Below are 20733 nucleotides of genomic sequence, written 5' to 3'. Positions count from 1 at the left end.
GCATCAAAATACATCAGACCAACATTCAACATAGTTTGCCAACACAAAATGATCTCAATGGTATTTTTTTTTTGGACTTTTTGTTTTATTTTGCTTTTTAGGGCATGTGCATGCGTGTGTGTGTGTGTGTGTGTGTGTGTGTGTGTGTGTGTGTGTGTTGTCTTCTGGTTACTTGTTTAGATTTTTATTTTTGTGGGAGTTTTATTGGATGTTGTTGTTTTGAGAGAGAATATAAGGTTGGATGGGTAGAGAGGTAGGAAAGATCGGGGAGGCATTGAGGGAGGAGAAATATGATTAAAATAAAATGCATACAATTTTTAAATAAAAAATGAAATTCTCAGGTAAATGAATGGTGCTGGAAACAGTTATTCTGAGTGAGGTAACCTAGACCCAGAAAGACAAACATTACGTGTTTTCTCTCATCCATGGATGTTAGCTTTGAATATTAAAATATGTGTGTTCCACTTGGAATACCCATAGAGTCAGGGACTAAAGGGTCACAGAGAGGGGCTCTCAAGAGAGGGAGGATAGAAATGCTCTGGTTTAAATAACCTTGAATAACCTTAGAAACCAGAGAAGTGAAGATGGAATCATAGAATGAAAGAAGCACTCTAGAGAGGGCTATAGCTGGATGTAAGTGCTTTGAAGGGCAAAGTAGATGAAATGGGAGAAGGACTTTAAATGAGATAGAGGTCAATACAGAATGAGTAGGAGGACAGAAAGTACAATAACACTAAGGAGTCTAAAAAGGCCAGGAGGAGCCATATTATTTACATAAAATCACATATAGTACATATAATAAAGTCTGTCACATACACACATACATATAAATTAAAAGAAGTTGTTCCACTTGGGTTGATGATGTTCCCCTGAAAGCTTTAGACAATTTAACAGAACTCAAACACCAAGCATTAGATGTGCCCCTGAAAGCATTAGGCCATCTAATAAAAACTCTAACACCAGATATTAGATTTCCCCTTTTGAGTTGTTGGCCAGGGGAATCTAAGATACTCTCAAAACATTATAGACAATGCTGTTGTCCTTAGTTGCCTCCCAGAAGTTGATGGTAAGTCCATGATGCTGAAGACATCATCCATTTTGGACACAAGACCTGGAGGGCCCACACTGGATTTTACTTGAAAGGCTCCTCCATGGGGACTAGCTTTCATAGTACTAGAAGGCACTATGCAAGGTGGCCAAGAAGGGACACGATCAATAGCTCTCCATAGCTGTGATGCTTATGAGTCACAACAATGACCACCATAGAAAGATATTCTTAAGAATGCAACAGTGGCACTCCTACCTTGGATGTAACCAAAAGCTCTCTTGTTGGACTTAAGCCCACTCAACAGGAGGGAAATCATGCCTGGTACAGTACATGTCAGGTAATGTATATCGGAGGAAAACTGTCTACTCTTACCTGCATTTTACTTATTATTATACACAGGTAGGTATATTTCACCCCGATCAAAGAAACTTTTCTTTGCAACACACATAAAACATTACAGAAAACTACAACTAGCTACAATGCAGAGAACAAGAGGAGTTCTCAGCCCTGAGTATCCTGATTGATGCTGAAGAACTGAAATACGAACCAGGGTGCTCAAGGCAAGGGAACAGAAGAGTGAAATATGTACCACCAGGCTTGCTTTTATTGCTACATCTCCTTTGATAACAGAAGTTTATATTTAATCAAGGGAGCCTTATTCATACGCCAGCATAAAACACAACTATGTTATATTTCCTCCGAAAAACATCAAGATAAAGGAGCATCATGTGACCTAACTGTTATCAGTATGGTGGTTTGTCAGAAAGATGGGAATTGGTCTAGAGTCGGCTGTACAACTCTTAGTTATATACTCAACGGAGCTGCCGCAGGGATACTTGCTCAACCTTGTTCATTTATGCTCTATTCATAATAGCCAGAAGTGGAAACAACCTAGATATACCTCAACAAAAGAATGGATAAAGAAAATGTGATACAATTACACAATGGAGTATTCTTGACTGTTAAGATAAATGACACCATAAAATTTGCAGCAAATGGATAGAACTAGAAAAAAAATTCATCCCGAGTGAGGTAATCTAGGCACAAAATGATAAACATGGTATGCATTCACTCATATGTGAGTATTAGCCATTAATTAAATGAAAACCAAGTGTGGGGCTCTTGGATCATGCCTCCAGGGGAACTGGCACAGAACTGCTGAGATGGAGGGTGTTCAAACCCCAGAAACCTCAAGCTTGAGATTTAAAGTCTCATCTTGAGAATGGAAGGTGTGAGACAAAGCTCTCTCCTTGTTTCTTTGCTACTCAGGAGCACGTGACACAACCCCCAGGTGCCTACAGTTGGTCAGTCACATGAGCTTGTCACCGGTTATCTTTCCCCATTTAAATGGAGCACTGCCAGCATCCTAGTCCCTGCCAAAGACACACAATCATCTTCAGAACCCCTCTCACTGCCCAAGGTTTCCTTGTTCCACATGAAATGAAACAACCCTGTGAGTGCATCATCTACTTCACCAAAGATCATCTAGGTTAGGTATAGAGCAAGGGAATAGACGGGACCCATGGATCTCCCTGGGAGGTGAACACAGAATAGATTTTATGGGTAGATGGGAACTATGTTGTCACTACCATTTCAAAATACAGGGAAAAGACTAAAAGAGATGAAACACTAAGCAAAGAATTGAAAAGACCAAAGCTAACCAGTGAACAAGAAAAGAGATTTCTCAAACAAAGTGGGACCCACACTCAAGGGTGTCCTCTGACTTCCATGCATACACTGTACACATGTGTGCCCTCACTCACATAACACACACACACACACACACACATCAAATACACATACTTAGAAACACATTAAATATACAAAAATATTTTTAAATGAATTGAGACATTTCTCTAAAGATGACAGAAAAATAGCTCAAAAAGACATGAAAAAGTACTCAACATCTATAATCAACAAGGAAATGCAAAGTGAAATCACAGTGATAAAACACCTTACTCCAGTAAGAAATATCAAAAAGAGTAAGACTAGCACGTGCTAGCAAATATGTAGGAAACGTTATTAGCAGGAATAGCAGTCAGTGAAGCTACTGTGGAAAACAGCATAGGTTCTCTTCATTAAAAGTAAAAATAAACAGCTGTGCGATCCAGGAAATTTGCCCCTGGGCATATATGTAAAAGAAATGAAGTCAAGTACATCAAAGAGACATGCGCACTTCTATGCTTCCCACACATCAATGCTCACCTCAGCTCTAGTCAAATAGACAAGACATGGAAGAAGCCTAAGCATCCATTCACCGACGGGCAAAGGAAATGTGGTGCACGCATAAAATGAAATGTGATTTGGCCATTGACAAATGAAATTCTGTGATTTGTAGCAACATGGATGACACTGGTAGTAACATTTGTTAATATAAGCCAGGCACAGACAAGTACCACGTGATCGCAAACATATGTGGAAAGTAAGAGAGTTGATCTCACAGAAGCATAGTTTGGGGGTTACTAAAAAAGCCTGGCTAGTGGCTACTAGGGTGCTGAGGAGCTAGACATTTTAGTGTGCTATTACACAGTACCACGGCTGTGCATTGTGACTGTGCATTGTATATAACTAAGACCTGGAAGAAAGGCGCTTGGCTGACTTTGCTATAAAGTTGTAATAGTATTTGAGGGGCTTTGCTTACCTTGATTTAAACACTGTGTGTGGTATACATGCATTGAAGCATCACATAGTATCCTATTATTGTGTACAATTTTATGTCTGGCATTCTTTGCCGGGAGTCGAGAAGCAGAGACAATGAAATCTAAGGAAGCTCAGAGGCCAGAGAACTTGGCATATGCAAGCAAAAGCCCTGCCTCAAATGAAGTAGATGCTTGACACTGTCCTCTGATTGCTACATGCGCACCGTGATGTGCATACACACATAATACACACACAAAAATGAACTTAAAACCAAGTATTAAAAGGCCCACCTGTTGACTCCCAGAGCAGCACCATGGCTGTTGGCCAGAGCAACGGCCTGACTGAAGGTTGGTCTGATGTCAAAGTACCTGTTACAATGCAATGGGTGAATGGCAGTACTGGGGAAGTGCTGGTCAAGAGGACTCAAGGAATCCAAACAGCATGTAATGGGCAGGAATTCATGTTTGACATGAACCTTACTGCTCTGCAGAATGACTGACCTGCATTTATAAAACGCAGATGTTCAGGACAAATATGCATGACTTCCATGGCAGGCAGCTGACCATTGACAAAGCACCCCAGAGTCAAAAGAAAAAAAAAAGGCAGCAAATAACTGCAGGGAATATTAAGGTTCAAAGTATTGGTGGACATTTATTTAATCAATTCTGTGTTAGCTTTGCTTAAAAAATGCAACAAGCAGATATGGAAGACCTGTTATACTCAGCACCAACGTGTTGGCCAAATCTAGAACAAGTGTTCACAATCATGACTCAGTAATACCCTGAAGAATGACTAATAAAGTGACCACTGCCCAGCCCTGGGAAAAGGGCCGCCAACCCTTTTACCCTCTTCATGGTCATCTGCAAGAAAGTGAAAAGACACAGTATGCATTCTGAACTGAGAAACCTCCACTCTAAAGGCAGACGCTCTGGAAAAGCTACCAGAGATGCTAAAGTTGAATATGTTGATGGGTGTGTGTGTGTGTGTGTGTGTGTGTGTGTGTGTGTGTGTGTGTGCATGTGCACATGCCCATGTGTGTAGGTCAGTTCTTTTTTTCCCAGGCTCAGTCCACTGTGGTTCGTTTTTAAATATTTGAATTATATTTACTGGTGTGGGTAGGTGGATGGGCATGTATGCCATTGTATGTGTGTGGAGCTCAGAGGACAACTTGCAAAATTCAGTTCTCTCGGTCCATCATGTGGGTTCCAAGGCATGAATTCAGGTTGGCAGGTTTGGAGCGAGCACCATACCCTGTGGGCTATCTCACCAGCCCCACCTTGTTTTATGAAACAGGGTCTTTAACTGGCCTGGAGATTGAAAGGGAAAATTTTTAATTAGCATTAAAGCAACCAGAACAGCAGAGCTCTCTAACTCATAAGTGCAGGTCGACAGGTATGTTAGCCCAAGGTCCCAGATGATAAGTCACAAAGAATGCAGAGCTAGGAGACAAAGGCCTATTGAGTGTTCCAGGGACTGGCTGGCCATAAAAGATAGGGAGGATACACAAGGACAAATTCCTGAGAGAAACAGGTACCGGACATGGTCGAGTGAGTAATGAGCCAAGACCCCTCATCCGATCTTATGGTGTCTGCTTAATCCCCCCTTGAGGCCCGCACACAATGTTCCAGGTTTGAGTTTTAACCAGATGTGTTGTTAGCTCAGATACACATCTACCCTCGGGTTCCAAGAAAAACAGGAACCAAGGACTGTTCCCATGTGATTAAGTCTGAGCTTACCCCAGATCTGCCTACGCAATTTGCTGATGTTCAAATGTTTGAAACAACCAATCGTGTGTGGCCGCGCCGAAACTTCCCACTCCCCCCGACCCTTGCCCATATAAACCCCTAACCCCTGGGCTTCTGGGTCGACCCCTCTGTCTCCTGCGTGAGACACGTGTCGACCCCGAGCTCCGCCAATAAACTGCCTCATGTGTTTACATCAAGACAGTCGTTTGTGTGTCTTTGGGTGCGTGCCATCCCGAGGTTTGAGTGACCCCTTCAGGGGTCTTTCAAGATCACCAAATAGGCTAGACTGCCTGGCCAGTGAACTGCAGCAAATCTGCCTGCCTCTACATCCCAGATCTAAGGTTAAGAAACATTTGGCAGCATACCAAAGTCTGGACCCCATGCTTCTGTGGTAATCCCTTCCCTGACAGATCATCTCCCCAGCCCTAAACGATTGTATGTATGTATGTATGTATGTATGTATGTATGTATGTATGTATATTTGTATGTACATATGTACATAAGTGGATGTGTATGAATGTTTTGCCTGAATGCATATCTGTATACCACACACATGCAGGGCCTGCTGGGGTCAGAAGTGGGTGTTGCGTCCCTTGAGACTGGAATTACAGATGACTGTGAGCCATCAAGTGGGTGCTAGGAATTGAACTTGGCTCTTCTGCAATGGCTCTTAACCTCTTAGCCACCCCAGTGCCCCACTAAAACATATTTTTAAATGATATTTAAGAAGTCTTATTTGTGAAAAATATTTTAAACTGGTGAATGCATCATAACCCCAGCATTCAGGGGCTGAAGAAGGAAGACCCTGAATTCCAGGCCAGCCTGGGCTACACACTGAGGCTTTGTCTTAGAACAAACAACAGACCAAACAGCTGACTTGTGAGAATGACTTCAGAGCACTTCACAAAGACCCAGGAGCTGATGCTTTCATTGTCATTTAACCATTATTGGTAGAGTTCTGGTTCTTTAACTCCGCAATGCAGTCAGTTCTTTCCTGGAAGGATTTCAATGTATGTTAAAAAAAGAAAAACTGAGGCTGAAGCCAGGTGTGGCACTTCATCCCTTTAATCCTAGCACTTGGGAGGTGCCATGAGGCCAGCCTTGTTGACATACTGAGTTCCAAGCCAGCCAAGGTTATAAAGTTAGACCCTATCAAAACAAACAAACAAACAAACAAAACTCAACAAGCAAACAAGCAACCCCCCCCAAACAAAACAAAACAAAACAAAAAACCAAACAAATAACAACAACAAAAACCAGAGTTGGTAACCAACATCATATATGCCATTGGGACAATTACTTTGACTAAATTAAAACTTTAAGTAATGATATTGTAAATTTAGCTGGGCCAAATAGCTACTAAGACAACGGAACAAGATACAACAAGAAGGCGTGGTTGTGGTGCCTTTGAATCGATACTGTGACAACTTGTTTAGGTTTGCCAATGATTTCAACTGAGCCTTAGAAGTTGCTCATGTTTTCATCAACTCTAAAGCAAGATGAAGTACAACCCAGAACTGAAATAAATCCTGATAACGCCACATGTATTTCTGGAAAATATATGTCAATTTCATGTGATTAGAGTAATCCTTTTCCTGAAGCGCTTGTCACCTTGCCAAAGACCGTCTTTAAGAACATGGTCGCTCCCCTGCACTAAGAAGGAAGTCTGCGAGGCTGTAAACTCTCGAGCCATCGCGATGACAGGCACCTGCGTGAGCCAAGAGGTAGCCTAAATGTTTAATGAAGCAGGAAAGTCATTCTTTGGTTGCTGTGTGCAGCCGCTGACAATCTGAAAAGATCACCTCCGTTTGTTTTAAGCTGGGCACGGGCTGCTGAATATTTAATGCGTGCACAGCGTTCTCCTCCACGAGGGGCCAAGCAAGGGTCAGGTTAGGGCTGCCTGCTGTTCCTGGGAGGCATCAAGGTGAAACCGAGTCCTCGGCAGCATCTGTGTAGCGTTATGCACGGGGATATTAAGATAGGAGGCCACACGCCTGGCCCGGCGGAGCATTATCAAGAATCAAAGCTCTCAGAACAAATGAGGAGCGGGCCTGGCTGTTCTTGCCACTATTCACTAAGGTGATAGGAAAGGGGCCATCAATAATCATTATTATGATTGTGCTGGGGGAAGAGACGTCGTCACATCTAGTTGATTTCATGACTTATTTGTGGCATTAAATAACTCAAGCCTAAGCCGGCATTTCTTTGTGAACGATATCCTCATAGGCAAATTCACTCAACTGATTTACAGTCTCTTACGGTTAAATGGCTGAGAGTGAATGGAAGCTCGGAAAGCAGCAGTAAAACCAGAAACGCTGGCTGACAAAATGCATCAAGGGTGACTCCAAGGTTTTTGTTGGCCAGAGCATGTGGAATAATGGGCTTGCCACTTGCTAAGACTGAAAATGCAAGGAAGAAGTGGGGCGAGAGAAAAATAAAAATTAGAAGTTTCGAGAATCTTAAATTTGAGATGCCCATTAAATAATCAAGTTTAGAAGTATATTAGACCGTGAGAAATGCTATTGTTCTTGTGGAGACTTTTTGGGCTCAGAAAATGGAGTTCAGTTAAATCAAATTGCCTGGGGAATGCAATGTAGAAGTTTGCTGACCACTGACAACTAGGGCACTCTGACACTCGGTCAGGAAGTTGACAAGACCCCACAAAGGACGCTGAGGAGGAATTCGAGGCAGGAGAATAAGGAGAGAGGACACAGGGAGCATGCAGGACATGCCGTGCCTCCACACGGGAGCCGAGGTTGTGTCAAAAGCTCCTGGGGGGTTATGGAAGATGAACACATCTTATGGGACTGGTCATTGGTGCCTCCAGCGAATGTCTGTGTGTGGTGTGCAGCGGAGACAAAAGCTGTGAATGCATTGATTGGGTCCAGAGAGAAATATGAGGAGGGTAGGTAAAGAATGTAAAGGACATACTAGAATTTCAGTATGATGGCTAGCAAGCCAAGGGGCCAGTGACAAGGCTGGCCGAGGGAGTCAAGGGGTGGCTTGCCAGTTTTCTGTTGCAGTTTGAGTGAGAATTATTACTGGGCATTTGTATGGCGGTGGGGACAACCCAGAAGACAGGAAAAAATGGCAATAAGAAATAGAGTACCATCCTTTACAGGCAGAAGAGGATGGAGCCTGCACAGATAGCATCAGAACATGCATCATTCATCCCTGACTGAGGAAGAGAGCAGACGCAAGCATAGAAGAAGCACACTAGTAACAGAATGAGGATATGCTGAAAAAAAACTTCTCCCGATTGTTGTACTGAGCTTATCTATTTTAACATATTGAATTACACAATTTGGATTACATTGGGCTGGAAAACATCATAAGAATTTCCCCAAATTCCCAGGCGGACAGTTGTCCAGTGAGTTGGGGACTACATGGATCTAAGCAGTTTCTAAATTTTTCTTTCTTTCCTTCCTTCCATCTTTCTTTTTTCCTTCCTTCCTTTCTTCTCCTTCTCCTTCTCCTTCTCCTTCTCCTTCTCCTTCTCCTTCTCCTTCTTCTTCTTCTTCTTCTTCTTCTTCTTCTTTCTCTGTACTAGAACTTTCTCTTTGTATACCAGGCTGGCCTCCAACCCAGAGATCTACCTGCCTCTGATTCCCAAGTGCTGGAATTAAAGGTGTGTGCCACCATACCTGGCCTAAATTTTCACCTGATATGGTCAGTGCTGTTTTTGTCATTGTGGTTTGTGTCCACCTAACTGCAAGATTTTGTTGCAGGCAAAATAGTATCTCACCCATCAGGGATAGCATAGACAAAGGTGTTACCCAGCATTCTTCAGAAGTGAAAATCAAATAAGGTATGAAGCCATACATATATGAAGTAATATGTGCAATTGTAGAGGCTGGCAAGGCCTAGAACCTGCCATCTGCCATCTGGAGCCCCAGGAAAGCTGGCAGAAAATTCCATTCCAAAGACCTGACCAAGGAAACTGAGGCAGAATCCAGCTAAGCCTCTGAAAGCGTGAGAACAAGAGTGCCCAATGGAAGGGAATGATGTCAGCATCAACAGCCAGCCAAAGATGGGCGGTCTCTCTGCCTCTGTCTGAGCAGGTCCTCAAATGGTCACTGATGTCCATCCATATTGGAGGGGTCCATCTGCTTTACTGAGGTCGCTGATTCAAAGGCCACTCTTATCCAGAAGTACCCTGACGGACACACCGGAAATGAGATTCAACATGGGCAGTCAAGTTGGAACATGTTAATAGCCACAACAAAAAAACTTCACTCCTCACATGATTTTTTCCAGGCAGGAAATTCTTCCCATGCAGCAAGAGTCCCTGTGTGTGAGATTTGCGCATGCTTACCTTCCAGATAGAGCTGGCTAGCGAATCGAACGTTTGGTATTTCAAAAACTGCAATAAAAATGGGATGAAGATTGATTGACCCATGAGCCAAACACTAAAGTACCAGCTTTGATGTAGATTGTAGGCTGATTACAGGCAGTGAAAACAGGAATGAATTTCTTAATGAATGCTAAAGGTGGAAATAGAATGAACAAATTCATTATCTTTTTAAAAAGATTTATTTATTTATTGTATATGAGTGCTTTTTCTGCAGAAGAGGGCATCAGATCACATCATAGATGGTTGTGAGCCACCATGTGGTTGCTTGGAATTGAACTCAGGACCTCTGGAAGAGCAGGCTGTGCTCTTAACCACTGAGCCATCTCTCCAGCCCCAACAAATTCATTATCTCAAGGTGTAGATCAAGTAAGGAAGCTGATTCACAAAGGAAGTGAGCTTGGCCAGGCTCAAATGACCGAGGTAGAGAGAGCCTGGTTCCACAGGCATGTGTGCCTACTCTCGTAGTTTTTTTTATAAAGTATGTCGATTTGATCATGTCCTTAGTTACGTTACCATGGTTCCATTTGTTTAAGTATATTATTGTGTGTCTCCATGTAGCTGTGTGCATAATACGGATACAGGATGTTTGTGCCACAGCCCAGAGGTAAAAGTCATAGTACAAAACTTCGTGGAGTTGATTCTCTTCTTCCACTGTCATGTGAGTTCAGGGGATTGAACTGGGGACATTAAGCTTGTCTAGCATGTTACTGAGCCATCTGTGACCCTTACCATGGCTTTACACTAGTGTAAATCACGTGACTAATTCCCTGCCCTGTTATAGGCACTTCCATTTATTTTCCAGGACAGGATGATGAAGGCAGTGCTGTGTAAGGTGTCTCTCTTTACCATCCTTGAGTCACAGAGCGCTCAACCGGAAGTAATGGGACCATCAACGGCAGGCTTCTACACAATCTGTCACCTTGGAATTGGCCTTACCAATCACCAAATTACCACCATGCGGCTTTTTCCTGTTATTATCTCAAGCCATTGATCAACTGTCATCCATTTTTAAGCCTTTCGCCTTTTTTTTTGTTGCAAAAATCTCCACTTTGCCATTTTAACCACTTCAGTGTTCAGATCAGGGCCACTGAGCACATTAGCAGTGTTATGTAGCCACCGTGTCCATCCATCCACGGAACTTTTCAGTTATTCTACATGGGAACTCTACGGCCATGAAAAAGAACTCCCATTCCCTCTTCTCCACCCGCCCTTCATAATTACTCTTTCTGTCTTTATTCATTTGGGAGTTGCTAGGGACCACACTAAACTAACATCACACAGACGTTATCTTTTTGTGCCTGGCTTACTTCCTCATGCACAGTGGCTTCAACGTTTATCCCTGTGACGTGTTATCAGGCTTTCACTTTCCTATTATGACTGAGTAATACTCGCTCGTGTGAACATGCCACTTTTTATTAAGATGTGCTTTTGTTGGTGGACGTCTGTGCTGTTTGCACCGTTAGCCATCCACTCTTCACACTGTCAAAAGAATTTGTGTTTCCTTTCTTCTTAACAGGGAGCCTCTCTCCTCCTTCTTATGCCGTTTCCCTACAAGCATCTTGATTCATTTTTCTGCCTGAAAATTACTCTAATCATCTCCATTACTAGTGCAGACGAAGACTCCTTTCTTTTTTTTAACTTGAAAAAAGCAGGTTAGAATATAGCACCACAAGTTTCATCGTAGTATCTTTGTGTGGGTGGGGGGGGGGAGGGAAGGTAAACTTGTGTATCGCCGTGGACATCAGCACGGAGGTCCTCACCCCATGCCTCCTGCCCTTCCGTCTGACTCTCTTTCTTCCCTCACTCATCCCCACTTCTGCTTGCTACCACACGTATTCTGTTACCCGCTCTCTTCCTCATATATCAAGATATTTTCCTTTTTCCTTTGGGGTGTGTGTGTGTGTGTGTGTGTGTGTGTGTGTGTGTGTGTGTGTGTGTGTAAATTAACTTTCCCATGTATGATAGAACATACAGTATTTGTATCTTTGAGTCTGGCTTATTTCACTTAACATCATGATTTCCAGTTGTACCTATTTTCCTACAAATGCTGTGACTTCATTTTGCTTTACAGCTGCATAAACATCTGTCGTGCTTATGTCCCATACTTTATCTATTCGTGGACATGTAGGCTGGTTTCACTTCCTGACTATTGTCAACAGCGAAGCTACAAACATAGATTTTCAAGTATTTCTATGGTGTGCTGGCTTAAGCATCCTTTGGGTATGTATTCAAGCCTAGCATGTCTGGGTGTGGTGGTTTGAAAGAGTGTGGCCCCTATAGGCTCATATATTTGAATGCTTTGCCACTAGGGAGTGGAACTCTTTGAGAAAGAGTATAAGGGTTAGGGGATGTGCCCTTGTTGGAGTAGGTGTGGCCTTGTTGAAGGAAGTATGTCACTGGGGGCGGGCTTTGCGCCTGCAAAGGCCCAGGATAGGTCTAGTGTCTCTCTCTGCTTGCTCCCTGCTGATCAGGGTGTAAAGCTTTCAGCTGTTTCTCCAGAGCCCTGTTCCCCACCATGATGACAATGGACGTACCCTCTGAAACTGTAATTAGGACTCAGTTAAATGCTTTCTCTTAAGTTGCCCTGTTTGTCCTGTCTCTTCACAGCAATAGGACAGTAACTAAAACATTAGGTCATAAAGTGGTTCTAATTTCAGTCTTCTGAGGACCTTTGTACTGATGTCAATAGTGATATACAAGTTTGATTCCCACCAGCAGTGAACCAGAGTTCATCTCCCGCCATATCCTCACTACCATTTCTTCTCACTTGTCTTCTTGAAAATACCCATACTGGCTATGGCGAGATGGTATCTTAAAATAATTTTAATTTACATTTTGCTAATAGTAAAGGACTTTGAATTGTTTTTCAAGTGGTTATTAACCATTTATATTTTTACACAACTTTATTTAACTTGCTACTTCATTTGTTGATTGTAGGATTTATATGTTCTGTTTAGCTTTAATAATTCTTTCTATATGCTGGATATTGAGTCTCTGTCTGATGTGCAGTTGGCAAAGTTTTTCCTGTTCTCTAGGCTACCTTTCACTTGGTGGTTATTTTCTTTGCCGTGCAAAGATTCTCACTTTTATGTAGTCCAATTTGTTAGCTTTGGGGAAATTATTTCCTGTGGCAATGGAAAAAAAATGCCTTTCTATTCTTGTATGGCTTTGAACACCTCATCTTCCAATTCAAAAGAAAGCTCTCAAGTGTTCAATCCATTCACCTAAAAGCAATCAATGATTACCTTCCCCCACTCTTTACCCTAACTCATCTGCATTTATTTCAGTCTATAGATGGATTAAGCCAAATAGTTAACCAAGACTGAAAAATGACTTATTTCTGATATCACAAAGCACATACGTCTGCCTAGCTACAAATGCCTTTCCCTTGGACTTAGGAAGATATCTCAGTCAGTGAAACGCTTGCTGTATAAGCATGAGGACCTGGGTTTAACCTGCAGGACTAACATAAAATCTGGGCATAGTGGCACATGCTTGTAAACGCGGTGTGTCTTATCCCCAGGGCTGGCTGGCTGGCCATCCTATCCTAACCAGTGAACTCTACACCAGTGAGAAACCCTGTCTCAACAAAACCAGGTGGATATCTCCTAAGGAAAGACACCAGAGGCTGGCCTCTGGCCTCTGTGCGCACACACACTTGCATGCACAGTTGTCTACACTTTACACCCACACAGGAACATTCCTGCAGGTGTACACACACCTACATATGTATTTCATTTTCTCTTTCTAAGCATCTTCTCAAAAGTTTCTGAAATCTTTCTTTAAATGTTCATCAATTTTTCTTAAAAGTCTATGACACGATGGGCATGTTGGCAGGTGGATTGCTGTGAGTTTGAGACCAACCTGGTGTACAAAGAAAGTCCAGGACATCCAAGGCTATGCAGAGAAACCTTGTCTTCAAACAAACAAACAAACAAACAAATCTATGGGTGTGATGGCACATGCCTATAATCCCAATAGTTAAGAAACAGGCAAATAGAGCTCTGAATTTAAAGCCAGCTTGGTCTACATAGTAAGTTACAGACAAGCCAGAGTGACCTTGTTATCGTTGTTATTGTCGTTGTCATTGTTGTTGTTGTTGTTAAAAGCCTATGACATCTTTCAGTTGTCATTAACCATCCTGATAGTGCTTTGGGTCATTCGGTTTAACAGGAGTGCTTCTTTGTGAAAATTTGGCCAACACAGATAGATTGAACTAACTATAAATGACTGCATGGCAGTTGTACAATAAAAACTTGGAATAAGGCTTTTTAATTTTATGATGATTTGACATTTGAGGTTCTTACAGGCTGAAGAGACTGTTCCTCCCACAGCTAGTTAATTCCCAAAGGGCATAAACAAGTCATTTGCAAATGTGCTTTTCACATACAAACCAATGACGTCCAAGTCTACGTCCCAACCACCTTTTTTTTAAATCAAATTTACACATCAATTCAATAGTTTGTTCAAAATCAACAAAAGTACAGATATAAAGTAAGGAGAAACCACTGATAAAGCCCAGCCCATGCTAATGTGACTCATCTGGGTAATCCTAATCTATACCCCATGGACTGCTTCAGATCTGTGGGGAATCTCTTTCTCTTCTTCAGTCTCTGAGGCTCTGTGACATGGCATATCCTGCTTCTCTTAGGAACAGTAAAGAACCAGTTCTTTCAGTTGTATCAGCCACCCATGTAAGTTAGAATTCCTGTGGTTACATAGTTGGGATAAAGGGAACAGTCAAAACCACGCTGCTGTCCAGACAGCTGCAAACACGGTCAACTTGTCTTACCTTCATATAATCTAAACCTACGCCATGCAAAGAGAGACTCCATCTGGCCTGATGCCATGCTTCAGAACGCACATTTACCAGGTTGGCCCATGGTGGTCTCACAGAGCTTCAAGTTTGGGAGGACTGTCACCATTAGCTAGGAAGCAACTGTCTTTGTAACCGCTATTTGCACAGTGTAACAAACATACCTTCTGTACAGGTGTCATGGATGTGGGTATCTGTCAGGCAGGGTGCTTATGTAGTCAACCCCAACACAATTCCTGGACTCTGAGTCTTTAATGGTTGCCACAGTGCACACATATGGTAACTTGTGGCATCTGGATTCCACTGAGAGCAGACTTTGTGGACTTGGTGTCATGTACCTTTTTTTTTCTTTTTTAAATGTCTGAGTTTCCTGTCATATCACAGGCATGGGCACAGCTATCTCTGAACCCTAGGAACCATGAAAGCCACTTGTCCACTTCAGAGGCTGTAACTTTCCTTGTTTTTTTTTTTCTATTCAAATCAATCCTGCTCTACACACATCATTAACCAAGACTGATGCACATTTGTCATTTTCGGGGTTCTTTCCTCTCTCTAGAATTACAGAGGTATCCCAGAAGCCTGCAGAGTGTGGCTGCTGCAGTTTCACTCTGACTTCCTGTCCTATAGCCCAGAGCATTCTGAAACAGTTACCTTCCGGCTGCCCCTGGTTTATATATAGACATCCTACTGCAGCCAACAACACCCCAGTACGAACTTCAGACAGCTCCAGGATGGTGTCACCTCAGTCCCTCCCTTTCCACGTCCAATGAGTCTGCCTCCGTATTCCTCCGGGTTTACTCCCCAGTTCCCAGTGACTCTTCATTATTTCCAGAAGCTGTGCACGTGAGAGTTCAAGTAAAGTCACTGTCACTGAATCCTACTCTGACACATGCTCTCCAACAGGGCATCTTCAGCGCAGTCACTGTTTATTACATCCACAGACAATTCTCAGCGACACATTATTGCTGTGCGAGGGATTTCTGATGGAAGGTGTGGCCGGAACCTAAGATTCCTCCTGGGAGGCACCGCCCATGGACTGTCATCTACAAGCCAATCTCCCAAATGAGGACCCAGCAGTGAGAACAGGACCATCCCTGGCGAAGGCTCAGGGTGAGGCAGCTGCTGAGCCTGGAGGTGGAATCCAGCTGTCAGGCCTGACCACAGCCAGGTTTTCATGACCTGAATTTTTATTTTTTTTCTTTTGCTTCTCCCTACTCTTTCCTTCTTTGTTTTTCTCTGACAGAGAACACTGACTTTCCAGGGTTCTAGGGTCTCTGTATCTCAGCCTCTTGACGTAGGATTGCATCTCTCTCTTAAAAAAAAAAAAAAAGAATATTTTGTTTTCAAATGACTCGCAAGAGTCATCCATACGACATAGGCTTTTGTTTTCTTTCCTGTCCTTTTAGACATAATAGATGATGAACATTTATCTTTTTAAAAAATCACCTGTTTAAAAAATCACCTGTTATATTTTATTCAATCGTGCCAGGCTCGTGCCAGGCTCTCTCCCAAATCAAAGGGATTAGAATGATTTGATTCTCTTGAGCAAGTAGGCACTGTTGTCCTACTTTTCACCTAGATGCCCTTTTCTTGTTGGTTGACAAATTTGCTTACTCACATTTACTGTTTGATCTACGTTTTAAACCACAGGTATTCTCCTGCACAGTGGAGTCTGAATGAACGGGGGACATTCGGGTTTGTGATGTACTGTGGGTCCTGTTCGGGTTTGTGATGGTACTGTGGGTCCTGTTCGGGTTTGGGATGGTACTGTGGGTCCCGTTCGGGTTTGTGATGTACTGTGGGTCCCGTTCGGGTTTGTGATGTACTGTGGGTCCCGTTCGGGTTTGTGATGTACTGTGGGTCCCATTCGGGTTTGTGATGTACTGTGGGTCCTGTTCGGGTTTGTGATGGTACTGTGGGTCCTGTTCCGGTTTGTGATGTGCTGTGGGTCCTGTTCGGGTTTGGGATGGTACTGTGGGTCCTGTTCGGGTTTGTGATGGTACTGTGGCTCCTGTTGGGGTTTGTGATGTACTGTGGGTCCCGTTCGGGTTTGTGATGGTACCGTGGGTCTCGTTCGGGTTTGCGATGGTACCGTGGGTCCTGTTCGGGTTTGTGATGGTAGTGTGGGTCCCATTCGGGTTTGTGATGTACTGTGGGTCCTGTTCGGGTTTGTGATGGTACTGTGGGTCCTGTTCGGGTTTGGGATGTGCTGTGGGTCCTGTTCGGGTTTGTGATGTACTGTGGGTCTCGTTTGGGTTTGCGATGGTACCGTGGGTCCTGTTCGGGTTTGTGATGGTAGTGTGGGTCCCATTCGGGTTTGTGATGTACTGTGGGTCCCATTCGGGTTTGTGATGTACTGTGGGTCCCATTCGGGTTTGTGATGGTACTGTGGGTCCTGTTCGGGTTTGTGATGTGCTGTGGGTCCTGTTCGGGTTTGGGATGGTACTGTGGGTCCTGTTCGGGTTTGGGATGGTACTGTGGGTCCTGTTCGGGTTTGTGATGGTACTATGGGTCCTGTTCGAGTTTGCAATGGTACTGTGGGTCCCGTTCGGGTTTGTGATGGTACTGTGGATCCCGTTCGGGTTTGTGATGGTACCGTGGGTCCTGTTAGGGTTTGTGATGGTACTGTGGGTCCTGTAGAGGTAAACTCGAAATTTACAAGAAGGAGGCAATGTCTGACTCACCGATGCTAAAGCGTCATGTGTGAAAAGTGAGATTCTTCTGAGTGGCAGCCTAGAAAATGTCTTTCATGTCTGAAGTGAAGATAAGAATGTAAGGATCTGAGATGTTGTGAGGCTCACCGGCTGTTGAATGAGTAATAACTTGGAGAACCTTCTAATGTCTGGATTTTTGGCTTGAAAGCTTTCAAAGACGATCTACTTGCCCTGTTCTTACCAAGACAAATCATGTCCACAACAGGGATCAAGAAACATGTTATAAAAGATGCTATGGCAGAAGTATTGGAACTAACCTTTATAACACGTTTATTTAATTGTCATATGTGTATCAGCACTTTGCCTGCTGGTATGTCTGTGCATCCTGCGTGAACAGTGTATGCACTGACCACAGGGCCAGATGACAGTGTCAGATCCCCTGGAACTGGAGTGATAGACAGTTGTGAGCCACCAGCAAACAGTGGTGCTGAGGGCAAAAACTGGGTCCTCTGGGTTCTCCAGAGCTCTTAACTGCTGAGCCATCTCTCTCCAGCTCCAACCTCCTAATTCTTACGGCATACTCCACAGACATTTTGTCCTGTGGTGATTTCTGGACCTGAAGCTTTATTATGTGAAATTCAACCTATTTGCCTTGTCCCCAAGATCATATTCCATAGGACATTCATTTGAAGCCAAGGCATAATTTAAGGCTTATTTTATTTTTTTCTTCATTTTAATCCCATAAAGCAATCTTGAGCTCTGGAAAAGAGTCCCAGGGAAAACTGGTCAGTATTCCAATTCTTTTTTTCCCTTTCATTGAAATTAGTCTTTTTCCCTTGCATACTATATCCTGCTTATGGTTTATCTTCTCTCTACACTTCCCGGTTTTTCTCCACATCCCTTTCCCATCCAGATCTACCCCCTTTCTGTCTTGCATTAGAAAAAAAGACAAACCAGAATTCTAAGGGATAATTATAAAATAAAATATAAGATATAACAAAAAACCCATAACACATTTTAATAAGAGAAAACAAACGAACAGAAATTTAAAAATCTCAAGAAAAAACACAAGAAATAGATGTAGAGACTCACTCATTTGCACACTCAGGATCCCATAAAAACACTAAACTGGAAGCAGTAACATATATAAAATGGGGGTGTATGGTGGCGCCCTCTCTCTTCTCTTCTTTCTCTCTCTCTCTCTCTCTCTCTCTCTCTCTCTCTCTCTCTCTCTCTCTCTGTTTTAAAAGGCCCGACAACCACTGAGACAAGGACCCCCCAGGGATCCAGTTGAGTTCCTTTTCTGTTGACGTCTACTGGGCACATAGCCTACCCTTACGACTAGTTTAGTTCCCAGTGAGACTCCCTTGGAGAAAACTGAATTTTTATTTGCAAATAGTTAGCAATTGGAGATAGCTTACAGGTTAGGGGGACATGTGCCCACTTCTCCTTCCAGCTCTAGGACCCCATCTAATGCAGAGGTGTGGAGGCCCTGTGCATGCTGCCTCGACTCTGTGAGTGTTTATAGTGCTTTGATCACATTGACCTAGAGGGCCTTGTTTTCTTGGTGTCCTCTATCCCTTCTGGCTCTAACACTCTTTCTGCCTCCTCTTTCATGGGGTTCCCTGAGTCCTGAGTGGAAGGATTTGATGGAGACATCCCATTTAGGGCTGAGTGCTTCAAGGTCTCTCATTCCAGGCATAATGCCTGGCTGTGAGTCTCTGTATTTGTTTCCATCTGCTGCAGTGAAAGCTTTTCTCATGATGGCTGAGCAAGGCCCGATCCATGGGTATAGCAGAGTGTCAATAGGAATTACTTTATAACTGCATTTTCTGGTTTTTATTGTTTTAATTTTTGAACAATAGTATTTGGTTTTACTCTAGGTCCCTGGGCTACCTAGACTAGCCTTGGGTTCTTTGTCACCCAAGCAGTGTAAGGTATGTGTTTCATGCAGTGGGCCCTAAGTTGAATGAGAAATTACTTGGTTGGAGAAAGATGAACACTCTTTCACTGCTGGTGGAAATGCAAACTTGTACAACCACTTTGGAAATCTATTTTGCGCTTTCTCCAAAAACTGGGAATAGGGCTACCTCAAGACCCAGTTATTCCACTCCTTAGACTATACCTAGAAGATACTCCACTAAACAAGAAGGACATATGCTCAATCATGTTCATAGCAGCCTTATTCATAATAGCCAGAACATGGAAACATCCTAAATGTCCCTCAGTCAAAGAATGGATTACCAAACTGTGGTATATTTACACTATGGAACACTACTCAGCTATTAAAAACAAGGAAATCCTGAAATTTGTAAACAAATGGATTGAACTAGAAATGATCATAATGAGTGAGTTAACCCAGATGCAGAAAAACTCACATGGTATACACTCAGTTATAGTTGGGCACTAGCCCGAAAGGCATGTCCCATGAAAGTCTTCACTTACCAAGAGATTGGGATAGATGTGAAGACATCCTACTGAGGCTCTAGGTAAGAGAAATATAGGATATGGGGAGATAGAAAGACCCAGAGAGTCCTAGAAACCTACAAGAAGAACATCATGATGGGTGGATCGGGGCCCAGGGAGGTCTGCTCAAACTATTGCACTAACCAAGGACTTTACACGTAATAAACATCTAACCCCTACTGTGATCTACCCAATGGATAGGACATTCTCCACAGTTATGTGGAGAGCAGGGACTGACTCTGACATGAACTCTGGTGCCCCATATTTGACCACCTCCCCTTGGTGGGGAGGCCTGATGGCGCTCAAAGAAAGAATAAGCAGGCTACCAAAGATGAGACTTGATAGCCTATGACCATATACTGGGGGAGGAGGTCCCCCTCAGTCTTAGACCTAGGGGAGGGGAATAGGGTAAAAGTGGGAGGGAAGGAGGAACAGGAGGATACAAGTGATAGGATAATAATTGAGTTGTAATCTGAATAAATTAACAAAATAAAAATAAAATAAAATACATTACTTGGTTACTGCTACAACATTTGTGCTGCCATTGCACTGGAACAGTGCTTCTCACCCTTGCTAATGCTGCGACCCTTTAACCTAGCTCCTCATTTTATGCCATAAAGTTATTTTCATTACTACTTCATAACTGTAATTTTGCTACTGTTACAAACTGTAATGCAAATATCTGTGGGTTTTGATGGTCTTAGGCAACCCTTATGCATAGGTCATTAGACCCTCAAAGTGTTTCACTGATTCTTTGTATTGTTTTTACTGTTGTTACTTCTATTTTATTGATTTCAGCACTGGATTTGATTATTTCTTGACATCTACTCCTTTTGGGGTGATTTCTTCTTTTTGTTATAGAGTGTTCAGGAGTGTTGTAAAGTTACTTGTATGACATTTCTCTAATGTGTTGATGTAGGCACCTGGTGATATGAATTTGTCTCTTGTGTTCCATGAGTTTGTGTATGTTACATTCACTTTGAAGAAGTGTTTACATTTTTTTGAAATTT

This window comes from Acomys minous (assembly GCF_964271855.1).
Source record: "Acomys minous genome assembly, chromosome: 3".
Taxonomy (NCBI): Eukaryota; Metazoa; Chordata; class Mammalia; order Rodentia; family Muridae; genus Acomys; species Acomys minous.
This window is presented reverse-complemented; position numbering follows the sequence as displayed.